Source organism: Lonchura striata, chromosome 10 (genome assembly GCF_046129695.1).
Source record: "Lonchura striata isolate bLonStr1 chromosome 10, bLonStr1.mat, whole genome shotgun sequence".
Lineage (NCBI taxonomy): Eukaryota > Metazoa > Chordata > Aves > Passeriformes > Estrildidae > Lonchura > Lonchura striata.
Genome location: NC_134612.1, coordinates 17563070 through 17579117, shown reverse-complemented (window position 1 = coordinate 17579117; position 16048 = coordinate 17563070). Strand labels below are relative to the sequence as shown.

At 47.0% G+C, this 16048-nt stretch overlaps 1 long non-coding RNA gene across 1 annotated transcript; it reads left to right on the top strand.

The window, feature by feature from the left end:
- The first annotated feature begins 12435 nt into the window (after positions 1-12435).
- On the top strand, positions 12436-14382 carry LOC116183974 (uncharacterized). Its single transcript, XR_004148692.1, has 2 exons — positions 12436-12494; positions 14225-14382. It is a non-coding gene; the product is annotated as an uncharacterized LOC116183974 (long non-coding RNA).
- The last annotated feature ends 1666 nt before the right edge of the window (positions 14383-16048 follow it).

Here is a 16048-nt window from a genome sequence, read left to right as displayed (position 1 = left end):
TTTAGGCTTGTACTGTTGACATAAACTGTGTTTGAACTGCTTGCAGAGTTGACAGCCAGTAGTCAGGCAGCCTGTTACACTGATGCTGTGCTCTGGTACCAGTCACTCCCTGAAACGTGGGGCAGGAAAACGTTTGGTCCAACTCATGGCAAGAAACCATCTCCCACTGGTGTGTAAATAACTCCCCTTCTGCTGATCTGCAGATTTATGTTTGTCTTTCTGGGTCCTTTGCTATGTCCCACAAACACCCTGTTTCCTGTTTGCCTTCCTGATCCCTGCCCCAGTGCTCAGGTATCCAATGGAGAGCTCTGACTCCCCAGTAAAACTGGGATGAGGCAGGGAGTGGGGTTATGCTGAGGTGAAGCCAAAAGGCTGTAGGAGGGAGCCAGGAGGATTTTTGTCCTGCTTGGTTCTTCTACTCGTTTTTATGTCCTGTGGGAGATGAAGCTGAAGGCCTGGGATGAAACTGTGGGATGGCTTTAGACCATGAATCTTTGACCTGGAAGACAAAGTTTTGTTGGCAGAGGGAGTTCAAGACAGAAAAGGAGGCGTGTGTGACCCTGGCCATGATGCAATGCTGGGACTAGGACAGGTCAGAAGAGTTCCTGGGGAAAGATTTTCCATGCAGTGCAGGTCTCTGGGCATCCCCTAGGGCCAGAGCATCCTGCAGTAGAAAAGGCCAGGCTTCTCCAGATGGAACATTGATGAATTTGGATGGATTTGCTGTCACAGCCAGCTCCAGCACTTGGACAGCTGCAGATCTGACAGCTCCCACAATCAGCTGCGTGGCCAAGTCTGTGCTGGGGATGGAGCTGCTGCCAGGCACGCCACAGGTGCTGTGGACATGGGTGGCAGGTCTGCGAGGTCTGGGATGTGTCTCTTGGTACCTCTGGCAGAGCAGGGAGTCAGAAGTGTTTGGAGGAGCAGGAAGTGGCATCTGAGAGGTGGCTGTGGCAGCAGGGAGACAGGGATGTAAAGAGGGAGGGGGAGTCCAAGGACCCATATTTCTGGGCTAGGGGGCTGTCCAGCTGTGGCTTATTCAGGTGGATGCTGTGGGGAGCAAAGATCCCTCCGTGCGGGTTTGGGGGCCAGATTTCCTGGCTTGCAGCCACTAGAGGCTGCCCTGCTCCAGCTCCTGAGCTTCCACTCCTTGGGATAACTGCAGCTTTGCTGTCTGTGCTGGAGGAATCAGGAGAAGACCTGAAGTTTTTTTTCTTCTCTCTTCTACTGGCAGGTGTTGCAGCAAACCTGTGACCTCAGGGCTGTACCTTGTGTCCCTGCTCACAGGCAGAGGAACTGAGGTACCAGAAGCTGCGTGAGGGACATTATCACAGAACCCAGTGCCTGTCTGTGGCTGCTGCCACGAAAGGGGGCAGGAGCACACCCTGTGTGTGTCTGTGTGTCTGTCTGTGTGTGTAATAGCAGCACAATCCGCAGAGCTGCTGGGGGAGCCTGGGGGGACCCGATTCTGGGACCAGCTGGACAAACCTGATGGCTGGGACTGGAAACACCAGAGCTTCTCTGGGAGACCTGTAGCGTCTCCAGCTGCAGATGCACCCTCAGTCCTGCACTCATACACCTCTGCAAGCCCAGCACCCCTTTGCTAAGTCCCTGTGCTGGGGGAAGATCACTTCTTCTTAACTTCACTGTCGACACACCCACTGCAATGTCCTATTCAACAAAAATCCTGCTAGTATGGTCCAGGCATTTCTGCCCTGCATGGTGGCAGATGCAGAGATGTAGCTGTAGAAAGGTAAGACCTGAGCTGTGCTGAGTGGGTTGGAAATATCCCTGAGACAAATCCTGCTGCCCTGAGACAAAGCCATGGTGATGGAGATGTGAATTCCAGGCAGGATGCATGAGGTGATCCCATGGGGGTGCTGAACAGATTATCCTGATGGTCCCTCATAGCCTTCAGATGGCCCAAAAGCTTCTGGGCTGATATCACCACGTCCTCAGCACCAAACCTGCCTCTCTGTCCCTTTCATTTGAGGGGGAGTGTGTGGGTCCCACCCCGGTTTGCAAGGTGCCACACATGACACTGGGCTGGCTCACGGGCCAGGTCTTGTGTCACTGGATCTGGCACAATTCCTCGATGTCCCAGCCATCCCAGAAACAGCTGTGTGCTCCACCGTGTGGCAGCAGGCAAGGCAGTGCTGGGGAGGGATGGTTCCCAGGGAGTCAGGCAGGTTTGGGGTGCTCATGGGTCAGAGCCACCACTCCTCTGTTTCTCCTTTGATCTCATTCATTGCTGCTCCTCTCTTTTCTCCCGTGCCCTACAGAGGTTGTCATAAATCTCTGCTCCTGCCCTGCTGCTGATGGGCTGCGTTCTCCAGAGCCAGCAGGATCCTCAGGTGGTGTAAATTGATGTGGCTACCCTGTGATGAGGGTTCTGGCACACAATTAACCTAGATGAGGATCTGCTCTATAGTCTCTATTTCATTGTTATCGAAGTCCAGGCTTGGTTTCCAGTGCCTGAAAGTCGCTGCCTTCTATCACATTTGGTCTTTGGCAGACCAGTGTGTTGACAAAGACATTTTCGTTTATCTTCTCAGTGCATCTGTTGCAGCCGGATTCTTCTCTGACCCTCATGTTTTCAATAATCTTTTTCCTCCTTCCCTCCAGCATTACAGAGCCTCTTATTCATTTGAGAGGTAAGTATTTATGTATGTGATGGTGAGGAAAACTTAATCAATAATGCCTGTGAATAACATTTCTTTGTGTGTTAGACCCATCAGATCTACCCCCACCCCCACCCTCCTTTGTTTTGTTGAGCATTTGGAGTGGGTTTTTTGTTTATTTTTATCCTTTCCCTGTAGAATTCACATTCTGCTCTGGGCTCTTTTTTTTTTTTTTTTTTTTTTTTTCCCCATAGTTCAATTGTCAGAGGAAGAAAGTGTACTCCAAGTAAAAGCTGATCTCACCAGTCCCCTCCACCTGCATCATGTCTGTCCAGGGGGCTGCTCACCCTGCAGCCCCCAGCCTTTCCAGGAGGGATAGGGAAGTCTCTCCCTGAAAATTCAGTCTCACATCTTCTGAACACAGACTTCTCTGTTGGCAAGTGGTTCCCCAAATCTCCACATTTCAGAACTGAGTGGTGAAATGCAGCTCCAAAATCCTCATGCACAGATTTGGGTTTTTTTGTTTGTTTGTTTGTTTGTTTATTTCTTTTCCCTCCAGGTGATTTAAAAATAAGAGACATGAAATTGTGTCTTCCAGAGCAAAGAGTCTTAATGAGGCTGCAGCTGCTCTCTTTGCAAGGGCAGGATGCTGTGGGCACTGGACTTGTTGCCTTCTCAGGGTGAGCTGGGGCAGCCCAGAGGTTGCTCTTGCCAGGGATTGTGATGGGATGCTCCAGCTCCTGCTGTAGCTGAAGGGCTGGATGCTAGGAAAACACTGGTGGGAAAACCCCCTCTAATCCTTATCCCTGCTGTATTTTCTATGCAGTGGGTGCCAGATGGGTCTCATGTAAACCACACTGTGCTGGGACAGTCTCAGTGTGGACCAGTCCCCACCCAGTGGTTCAGCTCAGCTCTTCCACACCTCCCCACGGCGTTTCTGGCTGTTCTGGCCATCAGCATCCCTGGGGATCCTGCTCTGGACATGGCTGAGCTGCTCTTCCTGTGCCCTGCAGCACGTGTGGCAGCTACATGTGCATTCTGCCCGGTGTCTGTGGTAGTCAGAGGGAAGCTCATACACCGTGGTGATGCCTCTGTGTTTGTGGGAAGCAGCTACAGGAAACTAATGGACCATGAAATTATCCAAGGAAAGAAAAAAGAAGGAGAGAGATAGAGCAAACTGCACTGCATCCACAACCTGCTCCACTCTCAGCCAATTTAATGCACTGGGAAATAAGATATAGTAGTTTTATGCTGAAGACAGGAGGGGCTGGTAAAATGGCTCTTTCCAGCTTATTTGAGTGACCTAGTGTGAAGCTACACTGGAAAGATCGATTTCCTGGGAGAAGCTACAAGGAAATGTTACTGCATTAAAAGAAAAGGAAAAAAGAAAAATAACAACAACAAAAAAAAACCATCTTTCAGGGGAAAATGGATAGTCATAATCATCCTTCTGATAGTAAAGTGGACCAATCTAGTAATCTTTATCCTAAGGGATCCCAAAGTGTGTTACCAAATTGTGTGTACAGAAATTCCTTGCCATTTTTCTGGAGCTCCACATCCAGTGGGGGAAGGACACATGGGGGGAAAATGTGCTTGCAAACAGAGACTGCAGGGAGAAATTGAGAGATATGAAATAGCTACTTAGAGCAGAATTCAGCAATGGGGCAGCATCCCTGAGTGAGAGGGATGGAGGTTGCTAATGGCCCTGAGTGGGTGCAAGGAAAGCAGCAGCAGCTTTTCATCACCAGGCTCCCTATCTAACCTAATCTGGTCTAATCAATTCTGCTTTTTACATTCCTGCCACAGCAGTGTCTGAGATGGGAAATGAAGTTGTCTGCAGTAACTAGAGCTGTTTGGGAAATGCGTTATTTTTTCCCATCAAAAACGTCTGTTGAGAACATATGTTTTTGTTGAAGCAAGAGAAAAGCCCTCTGATTTTTATTTAGTCTATTCAAAATCTGGAGCTCAGGGTTTCAGGTTGCTGGAGTGTCTATTGGAATTACCGCACTTCTCAACTCACAGGGAAGAATTGTCTGGGGAAATGTTAAGTGTCCATTTGATCAAAAAGCTTCTTTATTGCTGTGTTGCTGCAGGAGTAGAACATGACTAGTCTGACTCTGCCAAAGCATCAGTCAGAGATCATTTACCCATCCTGCTGCAAGCTCACCAGGTGATGATAATCTGTTATGGCTGCACCTTTTTCCACAGCTTCCTATATAGAATCAGAAAATACCAGGTTGGAAGGGACCTCAGGGATTATTTGGTCCAAAATTCTTGGCAAAAGCATGGTCCACACGAAATGGCCTGCAACTGTCTCCAGCTGAATGTTAGAAGTGCCCAGTGATGGACAATATACCACTGGGAAGATGATGATGATTCCAATGACTAATTATTATCATAGTGAAAAAATTTCCTTTTGTGTCCAATAATCTTATTTATCCTCAGGTTTTGCATGCCCCAAAACAGAATCTGTCACCGAGACCCAACCCAGGCCTCAGCAACAACTTCAATTCCCTGCTGTCAGGTCTGAGAGGGACTTCAGAGTGCACCTGCTCAGGACCTTCTTTTTATCCCGCTAGAAATATCTGGAGAGGGAATTTCATCTGATAAGAGAAAGATCAAGAGGAAGTTCTAGGGCTGTTTTGTGCTGCTTGAACCTGTGCAGTAATTCAATTTTTCCAGTGCCATGTTCATCCTACACCAGCTGAGGATCTGAAATCTGTTTGCCAGGTTAATTTGCTTGCAAACAACAGAAAATTGACACCAGTGCTGCAGCTTAAATGCTACATGAGAGAATATAAGCTGATGTGAAAGAGCAACCACCCCCCAAAATAATGGATGGTGGTCATGTGCTTTGCTAAATACAGCTCCAGCTGGGATGCAGAAAGTGGAAAACATATAAATAAGAAAGAGGTGGGATTGTCTGATGTGACTGCTTTGAGTCATGCACAAAGGCAGCTACAGGAGGTGGATGGGCGACCAGAGCACGTGGGTTTTCCTCCACCTCTTCTGTTTTTTCCTTTGCAAAGTCTTTTGTGGAAAGAATAGAAAGAAGTGCCTGGCAAATGAAGCTGCGCTGGGGGTCTGTGGTCCTGTTGTGGGATGAAGCTAACTGAGATCCTCTCACCTGGCTGAGAGGGCCAGCTCTCCTCTGGTCCCATGTACCAGAAGGAGAGGTAGCCCAAAGTCCCTCATCCACAAATGATATCCTGGGTCATCATCTCCATCCTGTCCACATCCCAGACCAAACCAGGTGGTCCCAGCTGGTCGGTCTCAGGGTGGTGGGCTGCCAGAGCTACCACAGCTCATGCTGTGGCCATGAGAGCTCTCTCGGGTAAAGAGAACTCTCTTCCCATCATGGGGCTGCCTCAGATTAGTCCTCTTGAATTCCAATGAGCAGCGTGTCCCACTGTGTCACCAGAGTGGGAGCAGCCTGGAGCAATGCCGGGCTCCAGCAGTCCGTCACCGCTCAGCCAAGCACAGAGCCGGCTCTCTGCTTATGAAAAGAAAGTTACATTAGAAAGGCCTTTTACCCAGATACTTAATTAAAATAATATTGAAACAAGCAAGACACACTGTGTGCTAAGCACACGGTCACAGCTTCCCACAGCTCATTTGCAAGAGTGCTCAATAATGGCTGTGGGTAATTATTTTTTAATCAGCCAGTGTAAAGAACGATTGGCATGTTAACAAATGGCACTTATTTTCTCTTGCTCCGACGGGGCGAGATCAGAGGCGATGTGGTGCCAGCCAAAGAGTATCCCCTGGCACAGCAAAATCCTTCAGCTCACCATGGCTGGGTCTTGTGTTTGGAGATGCAAAGAAGTGGCTGGGATTAGGAATGGCTGGGGGCAGGCAGGAGGAGGCTGCGGGTATGGGGCAGCCCAAAAGCACTGAGGTGCTTGGGAATGAGGCTCTGGGTGCAAAAACAGGAGGAGGAAAGCTAGACCTTATACCTTTGCAGCTATAAGGCTCCCATCCTCCCTCCCAGGTGAGCCAGGAGATAATTCAGGACTGCCTTATGTCTGTCCAGAACCAATTCTTCAATCAGGGAGATTTGGGCTGGCTTTCTCATTAATTAGCTGAAGTGTCACCAAAGCTCAAATGTGATTTTGAGGGCAAGAGCAGTGTTGCCAGCCCGTGGTGAGATCTACCCCTTGTGAATATTTTGCCCTTCCTAATTGCCTGCTGTCCCACTCCCTGAAAGTCCAGACTGGCTCAGAAGCAGGGCAGCTCTGAATTAGTGCAATTAGACAAATTTCTCTCCTTTTAAAAGCTAAGTGTCTGTTACATTTTATTCCTTCCAAACAGCAGAGCTATCAAGGGGGCACAGGACCTTTTCTCCAAGGTTCCTGCTTTTCTCCATCTGCCTGCCTCCAAGGCCAAGCCTGGCTGAACCCTGAAGAATGAACTTTCTCAATTCTGGCTTTTTCTTCCTCAGTTTGTCACCCCTGCTTTGACTCTCAGAGGGCCTTGTGCTCCCAACAGTGCTTGGGTAACTTTGAACATTAATAATTCTGCTTGTTCTGAAATCACATTCTGGGTGCCATGAAAATTAATGAGGGAGCCTCTGGAAATCAATTTGCTGCTGTAAAGTCTCCTTTCTGCAGAGCTGGGTGCTTTGGGCCTTAGGGGTTTATTTTAGGATGGCAGCGTTCCGTATCCTTGGCCAAATGATGTTCTGTCTTGGGCTTTTGCTGTGGAAAGAAGCTCCTTATTTAACTGCCACGCATTTTCTGCCTCCTTTAAGAGACAAGGGTTTTATCAAGTCTTGCTGTGACTCTTCAGGTCTGGGTTTACTCAGCTGACTTAGACTCAGGAGGGTGCCAGCAGTGTCTCCTCAGCTTGCAGGGTTTAGCCATGCCATTTCTCCCAATCTTTCTGCATGGCTCTAGTTCTTCCTTCTGCTGCTCCCTCCTCATCCTACAAATTTCAGCCTCCTAAGTTTTCAGGTTTTGGTCCCTTTAGGAGACATCCTGGCAGGTGAGGAGGAGCAGAACTCTCTCTACAGTGCCCTGATACCACTTCTCAGCTGAGCAAGCAGTTGCCTTCTTGTGGCTCAGTGACCAAGTGTTCCTGAAACCTCAGCCCCCCTGGCTGGAGAAAGTTCAAAGATGCTTCCTCACTTGGGAAATTCATTGCCATCACCACAAAGGGGGCTCCAAAGTCTTCCAGGCAAGCTCTTGGTTTCCCAGCAGCTGGCTTCATGTGGCCTTTGTGTTCCCACGAGACTGTGTGGGCTCATCTTCATCTCGTCTTTCCATCTGGTTGATTTATTTCATTAAGTTGCAAAATTACAAGTGACACATTCCTCCCACAATTGAGTTGTTTTTCAGGGTGCAAAAAAAAAAAAAAAAAAAAAAAAACAACTTATCATACCACCCAAGTGTTGTAACTTCTGATTTTCCCATCTGGGCAGATGTGCTTGGTGCCTCTGGAATTTCAATATCCACATTGCACCAGAGTTTTAAATCAGCCACTGTGTCCAACCTCTCCTTTGTGAAGTGCTGTTCAGGGGGCAGAGGTGGGCCATGGAGATTTCCCATTCCTTTGGTGTAAGTTTAATTTATTTTCCATTATGTTTTTGCTAATTGTTTTGTTTGGTTCCCCCCAGGTGCAGTGAGTTCTCATGGTTGTCTTTCCTTGCAGAGCCTCCAACACCAATAAACCCAAGAGCAGAGTAAGATCACAGCAGGGAGCTGGCCAAGAGGATGCTGATGCTGCTCCCACTGGGGATGACTTATGGGTCCTATCTAGAGCCTTGAGATGGGTTTGAATCCAACACCACCAGCCAGCAGATGATCTGTCTGTCCTCTTCCCTCCTTTACTTTCCACTCCCAAGATGAGACTCCATCTATTCCCACCCTATTTTCTTTCCTCTGAGCCAGTGTATAATACATTTTGTGTCCTCATCTTTGAGGTGCCCAAAGGTCAAATTTGTCAGAGAGCTTTTCCCTTTCTGCTTTTTAAAAGCAATTTGATTAAAACAGGTCTCTAAACCGTGCCCCTGCCCAGGCTCAGGGGAGCCAGCCAGGACTCTTCTTCTTGCAAGTCAATTTTCCCTCCCAGTCAGTCCATTAAAATGCTTTTCCCTGCCGGAGCTGTTCTGGGTGAGAGCACTTTGCTTTATTAATATGGACATGTTTGCTTGGGAATTGGCAGAGGGGGATTTCTGAGTGAATTTTATCCTTTGAAACAATGCAGTGGTTCTGGCTGTTTGTGGTTTATTTTCCTAGAGTAAGGATGAGATGGTTTTGCTGGGGAACTGACCCGTTAGGGTTCAGCTCAGCTGGCTGGGGGACATGCTCAGGTTAGTAAAATACCAGCAGTCAGTATTGAGGTGCTGCTGTGTCTCTGATCAAACCTACATTTCAGGAAAAGGGTAATCTGGGTCTTGACCCATTCCAATCATGGGGACAGGGACAAGGTGAGGGATGCTGTGTGCTCACCTGGCGCCTGGGGCAGTTGCTAGAGGTGGTGTTCTCTGACTGTACAACACATTGTGCATCCTAAGCAGTGTTTGCATGCATCAACTAGACAAACAGCACACTCTCAGATCTGGGATAAATCACCTTTCCAATCTCAGAAGGCTCTCCATATCCATTACAGTTCCTATTTGGACTCACTCTTAGCTGGAAAATGAGTACACATCTCTGCTGGTGGAGACGTTCAGCGTACACCCACATCTATATTTGGAGTTAATCTTGTAGTCACTCTCTGCCAGATCCAATAGAATGAACTCCCCTTTCTTCATTAAATCTCAGGTGGAAATTGAGATTAAAGTGTGAAATTGATGTTGCCCAGCAAAGACCTTTCTGGAATGGCCACTGAATACAGGGACCAAGCACACATGGGTACTTGCAGGGATGTGTGTGAACAGGCACACATTCTGTCCTTGCTTTTGAGATCACACACATTGACAGCCAGTCCCTGCTCCCCAGCCAGCACTCAGGCTCTCAGCAATATCTAATCTCTTCCTGTTGTTAGTGATGATTGCCATAAATACCCACAACACGAATGTGACTTCAGCCAGGCAGTTAAATTCCATTTGTTTTCCTATGATTTAAATCCCACTGTGTTAAAAAGTGTAATTTCTCTGCCTTTCCCCACTGCCCTCTGCTCTCCTCCATATGGAGATTATGAGCTGGGGGAAAGTAAATGTCTTATGTGAAGTAAAAAAAGAGAAAGCTAATGTTGAAATAACTGCTGTTGAAGGAAGATATATTTTTCAAACACATCCTCTGTGCTCAGCATGAGGCAGCAGCTGCCCGTGTTTCAGAGCATTATGGTACATTAGCCTCTACATGCAGTGTTGCTTGCTTTGTTTATTATTTTAATTTCCACATCTCTGGCAGGCGTAGATGGTGCCAGGGTGATGGCATGGGAGGTGTGAAAGGCTCTCCTCTGCCATGCAGTGGGGCTGGGGCAGCAGCTATCAGTCTCCAGGCAGTGACCTAAGGGAGCAGGGCAGGGGCTAGGACACTGCCAACCCAGCAATGAACGTGGCAATTTCTTCTCTTTGCCTGAAAAAAGGGGTGATCTGGAGCCTCCAAACTCAGCCTGTATGGACACCCTGGAGCCTTAGCTACAGGGTCTTTGGCAGGATGTTGTCCCAGCTACTCCATCCTTACCTGCTCCAGGTGTGGAGCTGTATCACTAACAGTGTGGGAAGGTCAGTGTCTGTCTGTGCAGAATGATCTGGGTGAGATTAAAAGGGGTTATTTTTCTTCTTTATGACAGCAGCCTTTCTCACTGAGCCCTACGTGCTGCCCATGTAAAAGCAAAGATAGGAAAATGTGGGTTCCAGTCAGCCCTCATCTTCACTCTGTCCTGTGCAGATGGATTTTCTTGTCTTTTGTTTAATGACTCCAGAAAATTAAGGCAATTTTTGAAGAAAAAAAAAACCACTTTGTAATGCGGGGAGAAAGAGAGAATATGTTTTGACATTCTGTCTCAAAACACCATCCTTTTGTCTCCAATAAGAGTCTTTGCTGCATTTGACCTGAATTCTCAAATACATCTGTCCCTCCTGAAGGTCTGGTTTTCAACAAAAACACCCCTCTTGATTCACTGGATAAAGTTGCCCAGGTCCACTCAGGAGGCTGCCCACAGAGTGCTCTGGAATGCCAGGACCTCACAGGGCTGCTAAATGCCCCATCATTTAAGCAGATTTAAGCAGAATATCTGTGATTCTGTCTCTGACTTCATCCCTGGGCTGTGCTGATGGCTTCATCTGTCCCACTCCATTGCCTGGAGAACTCCAGAAGATGGGAGGCTTGGGAAATATCTTGCTCCTCTGAGAAGCTATTTGCAAATATTAACATAAAACCTATTTGTATGCATTAAAGGCCAAAGTTAGGCTGAATTCCTCTTATCGCCAGAGCCCTGGTGAGATGGGAGGGAGCAGACGGTATCTGATGGTGGGTGGATGGGAATGAGAGGTTGGGTTCATTAATGACACTTTTCCCTTTCTGCCTGGTTCTGGTACCAGCACAGATTTGCAAGGTAATGCAGCCAGATGCTTGGAAAACTGTGTCTGTTTGGCTTGGCAAATATGGAAAGGAAATATAAATCAAAGTAAACGAATACTGACAGCTCTAGAAATGGACTTGCCTTCTGATAACAAAAGGACACTGGAATAAAATATTGCCTTGAGAGCCAAATGATTTGACAGAAAAGGGCTGAGCAGCTCTGGCAGCCAGGTAAGCAGCCACATTGACCAGTGCTGAGTGCCAAATGGCTGATGGCCTCACTGAGCTGGTTTGGCCATTCCCTGTGAGCATTCCAGGGCATGGCTGTGGTCACCCAGCCTGAGCTGCCAGTGTCACAGCCAGTGGGCCTGTGTGGTTGCACTCAATTGTGCCTTCTCAAAACCAAGTGGATCCTGGTCCAGGATCTGGACTTCAGGCGCTGACAATGAGGAATCTGCTCTGAGCTGGCCCTGCAGAGAGGACAGGAGAAGGTGGTGTATGCCACGTCATCATCCCATCTGCCTTGAAACCCCTTCCTGGAATGGAGCAAAACATCCTCTGGAAGTGCCCATCTCCCCTCTGACTGCAGGGAGAGCAGGACGTGGCCAGTTCCAAGGCAGCCAGATTGCAGGGAATGGAGTATATTCCTGCATTTAGTAGCTTTTCACACCCCAATGGAACAGATGGGAAAGGCATCTTGGGGCCCCAGTGGGAAAGGTGCAAATCCATCCTGCAGCCCTGCATACCAGCATGGCCAAATGCTCATCCATTGCAGCCGCTGCAGGTGAAGAGATAAGAAGAAGCAGCAAGACTTTGATTGCTGTGAATACCCAGCACATGGAGGAAACAAAGAGAGCCATTTATCTCCTTTACTGCTTGGTGCTGTCAGCAGGAATGGAGCAAACAGCTGCCCAGTCCCACTTTGTCAGAAAATCCTGCCCTGAGTATTCGTTTCAGCTGAGAGCTGAAGAGCCTGACACTAAACATAAATCACAGTCAGACGTGAATGAAACTATACATGTGTATGTGTCCTTACTCTGGTATTATTGTACAGCCCAAAGATGGGAATTCAGAGTCAAATTCTTTAGGTTCAGACAAAAAATTCTGGTCTAACCTCCCCATAGTGCCTCTGAATCAGGCCAGCATTTCCAAGCCAAAAGGGGCAGCTTCTGCCCAGCCTTTATTTTAGGTAGGACTGAAATTTGGAAAGATGAAATGAAATCACATGGCTTTGCCAGACAGCTGACAGTCAAAAATAAATGTGTTTCCATGGGAAAGGGGGAGAATTTTTAGCAAATGTATTAAGGCTTGCTAATCTCAAAACTCTGTTTCACTTTCTTTACAAAGCCAGTAATTGCAGAGAGGATCTGGAGGAGCTGGAGCCACTTGAGATGAGTGACTTGTAAGTAGAAACTAGTTTGAATTTCACTTTTTGGAAGTGATGGTGAAGGGGCAGGGTTGGCTGGTTTCTAATGCAGTGTTTTCCAGGTATGTTGTATAACTTTTTTTTCTTCCAAATCTCTGGAGTGGTCTATAATGAGCAATTATAAAAGGCTAATCTCATTAAAAGGAAAATCTCCTCATTCATTTAATTCTTAAATCTCTTTCTGTTGGGAGGGGAATATTTAAATGAGCTTCCTCCCATTATAAAGTTACTCCATGGTCTGTTTTTCATCACAGTTAAATCAGAACAGGGGCATGAGGTGCTTTTACTTTAATCTGTTTTTAATTTGATTTTCCTTAAATGAAGTTGGATCATTTCTGGTGCAGAGTCCTAGAAACCAGGGAGATGATGACTAGCAAGAGGTCATTTATTCTGCTCCATGGTCCCAACAGGGACCCTAAACTTTCATTAATGATCATTGCAGCCATAAAGAAACCCACTCATTTTACCCATTGGCCAATAAATACTTTATAGTATTTAATGGAACTCTTCTTTATTTAAAGGTGGGATGGAGAAGAGCCCTTTGTAGAAGCAGAATCTCACGGGGAGAGCTGTCAGCAGGGAGGAATGTTGTCTACACATCATGGGGGGCTGGAGAGAGGGACTCAGAGCTGGAGCAGCAGTTGGACCTCGTGAAGCCATGTCTGGGGCTGGGGATGCTGGGCAGTGACAGAGGGGACAGCAGCACCCTGACATCATGGGGGAGGCAGTCTCAGGCTCTGCACCAGGACGATGCTTTGTTATCTGGGCTGTGCACTCCAGCACTGCCAGCCTGCATGCCTGGATAGCACTTCTGCCTGTGCCAAATTCGTCACTGGGCCTTTCTTTTGCTCCCCTTCTGTCTCTTATCAGCCACCACTGTGCCTCAGTAGCCACCAGTGCTGTCAGGAGACAAGGCTGTGCCTCCACCACTGCCCCCTCCTCTCCCCAGGGCAGGACTTGGCCTCTCTGACCACTCAGTGGGGGAAGGCAGAGCTCAACAGGACAAAAGTCAATCTCAATAATAAAGTAACAGACCAGGAGAGGGAGAGTACCTGGAATTACTTTTCATTCAGAAGTCAGCCCAAGATAAGGCATCAGCCCAAATGCCAATATGCTAATGTTGATCCTTCAGCAGTGTTCTCTGCCAGCATCTCTACCTTGCTTGTTCCACATATGTGACAACCTGTCTCGCCTCAGCACCAGAGATACATATTTTGCATAGAAATTAGGGCAAATCATGCCAATGTTTCAATGTGATTAAAAAAGGCCAATACCCTTATGCCATCCTCTTAAGTGTCCTCTTTCTTTTTACCCATCACCCCTGTCCTGCTGAGCTTCCCACCACATGGAAGTGACTCCATGGTTTTGAGTTTGATCCCTTCCTTCCATCTGCTCTACTCTCCAACTTTCCAAAGGCAAATATCCAGAGTTTGACGTGGAAGGGTGGAAAATATTTTGCTAAGGGGAGGAGAAGAAGAATGGAGGGTTTGTTCAAAGAGAAAAACTTCAGCATGATGAGGGACATTGCTTGAAATGGTCCAAAGCAAAACCTGGGTTTGAGACAATGTCAGAAAATGGCCAGGAGTAAAACTGGGACCTGGGCCAGAGTGTCAAAAGGGTTGATTTGGCAAGAAACTGGAGTTCTTTCTCGGAACAGGGCTTTATCCTGGCTGCCCTTTCTTTCTCTGTATTGTTCTGTGTTTTAGGCTACTCTTCCTTTCTGCAGTGAGAGAGAGCCCGTGGATGTTCTGTGCCCTGTAGGAACAGAGGAGCTGCACAGAAGCAAGGTTCAATTGTTATCTTGTCTAAAGGCATTCACAGACAGTCAATCCTGTCTCTCAATAAATGAAGTGTTTCCTCTCCAGTTTATCTCCCTGGACTACAGCAGCCCAGATTGCTAATAGGCAGCAGCCTCTTCCCTCAGCAGAACAATTCTTTCTCATTCATGGATTGTTCTCCTCAAATTCAGTCATGACAGAAATGGAAATCCATTTTTACACCTCTTGGGCTTTTTGTCTGGAAAAAAACCCTTTCCTGTTGATGAAATGAGTCCAACATTGAAAGTCTTTTTAAACCTGCAGACAGATTGCTTTCTCTCTTGGTCTTGATTAATTTAAATGTAAAATTTAGGTGAGTAGTTCTTGACTGTAGGAGAAGGCTGGCTGTGGAGTTTTGTTTTCTAGGAGTCATCTTCCCAAGCATAGTAAATAAGCACAAAATGAAATAAAACTAAAGAAATATTATGAAACACCGTATTCTTATTAGGAGATCTGCAAGTGATATTTTCATTTTGGAATCAACGGGTAGCCATTATTATGGAAACAGTAACCTTAATAAAAAATTACTGTGGTAAAATGATCTGTGCAAGGAAGAGGTCTAAATCCCCATATATAATTTGGAATCCAAATTGCTGACTTTAAAGGAAAAAAAGTTGGAAAATGGTTTTGTTTCTTTTCTTATGAAAATGCTGACTTTTAATGCCCCCACCACCAAAAATTCCATTGAAAAATGCAGAAAATATTTCAAGGGAAAATTATCCAATACTATAAATATCACTTCCATTTTTGATTGTAAAGATGTGATTTATTTGTGAGGAATACTGCAACTTTCTAAAAACGTCTACCAGTACTTCATCAAGCTGCCTGACTCCCAGCAAAGTGTTCCTGCATGGAAAACCAAAGCCCAGCAGGCTTGGCCAGCCTAAGTCCCACCAGCACAGACAGCAGGGAAAGGACTCTGGGCAAACCCTTCACCAGCTCTCCAAATAAAGATAGGTATTGTAGTTCAACCTACTCTTAAAACCTGCAGGGATGGAGAGAGGGATGTGTGGATGGATGGATGGATGGATGGATGGATGGATGGATGGATGGATGGATGGATGGATGGGTGTTCAGCATCCCCCACAAGTAACTCTTTTCCCTGCTTGGCTGGTGATGTTCTGGCTGTGTTGGCACAGAATCTACAGGATAATTCCTCATTTTCAGGTGCTATGAGTGCCCAGATACTAGAGGGGAAAACAAGTGTAGCCTTGCCCTGAAGTCAGAGCCTGGGATAAACCCCAGCCCAAACATCTCCAGCTGCATGAGGGCTATGTTTAAGGAGAAACCTTTGCTCCTTCTTCCTCAGGGCCCCAGGAAGTCTGTGGGAACATAGGAGATCTGCTGGTAAAACAAGGTTGGAGAAGCAAGACCAGGATGACAGAGCTATTCCTGCCTATCAGTTCTTTCTAATCCTGAGGCTGCAGAAACAGCTGGAGCTCCTGCTTACACTCCTTTCTTCTGAGCACAAGAGTCCTCACAAAGATGTGTATTTTTTCCAAGTGCACAGCTTTCTGGCTGCTATTTTTGCTGTGCTGTTTGATATGCTCCTGTGGTGTGATGATATTTCTGTTCTATCCTTTACATCTTCCCTGACAGGGTGCACAGTGCCTTGCCAAACATCCACAGTCATGAGCTTGCCTTCTCCCTTTGGTAGAGAGGGAAACTGAGGCAGGGGAAACAGCTGTCATAGTTACTCAGGGGAAGTAGGAG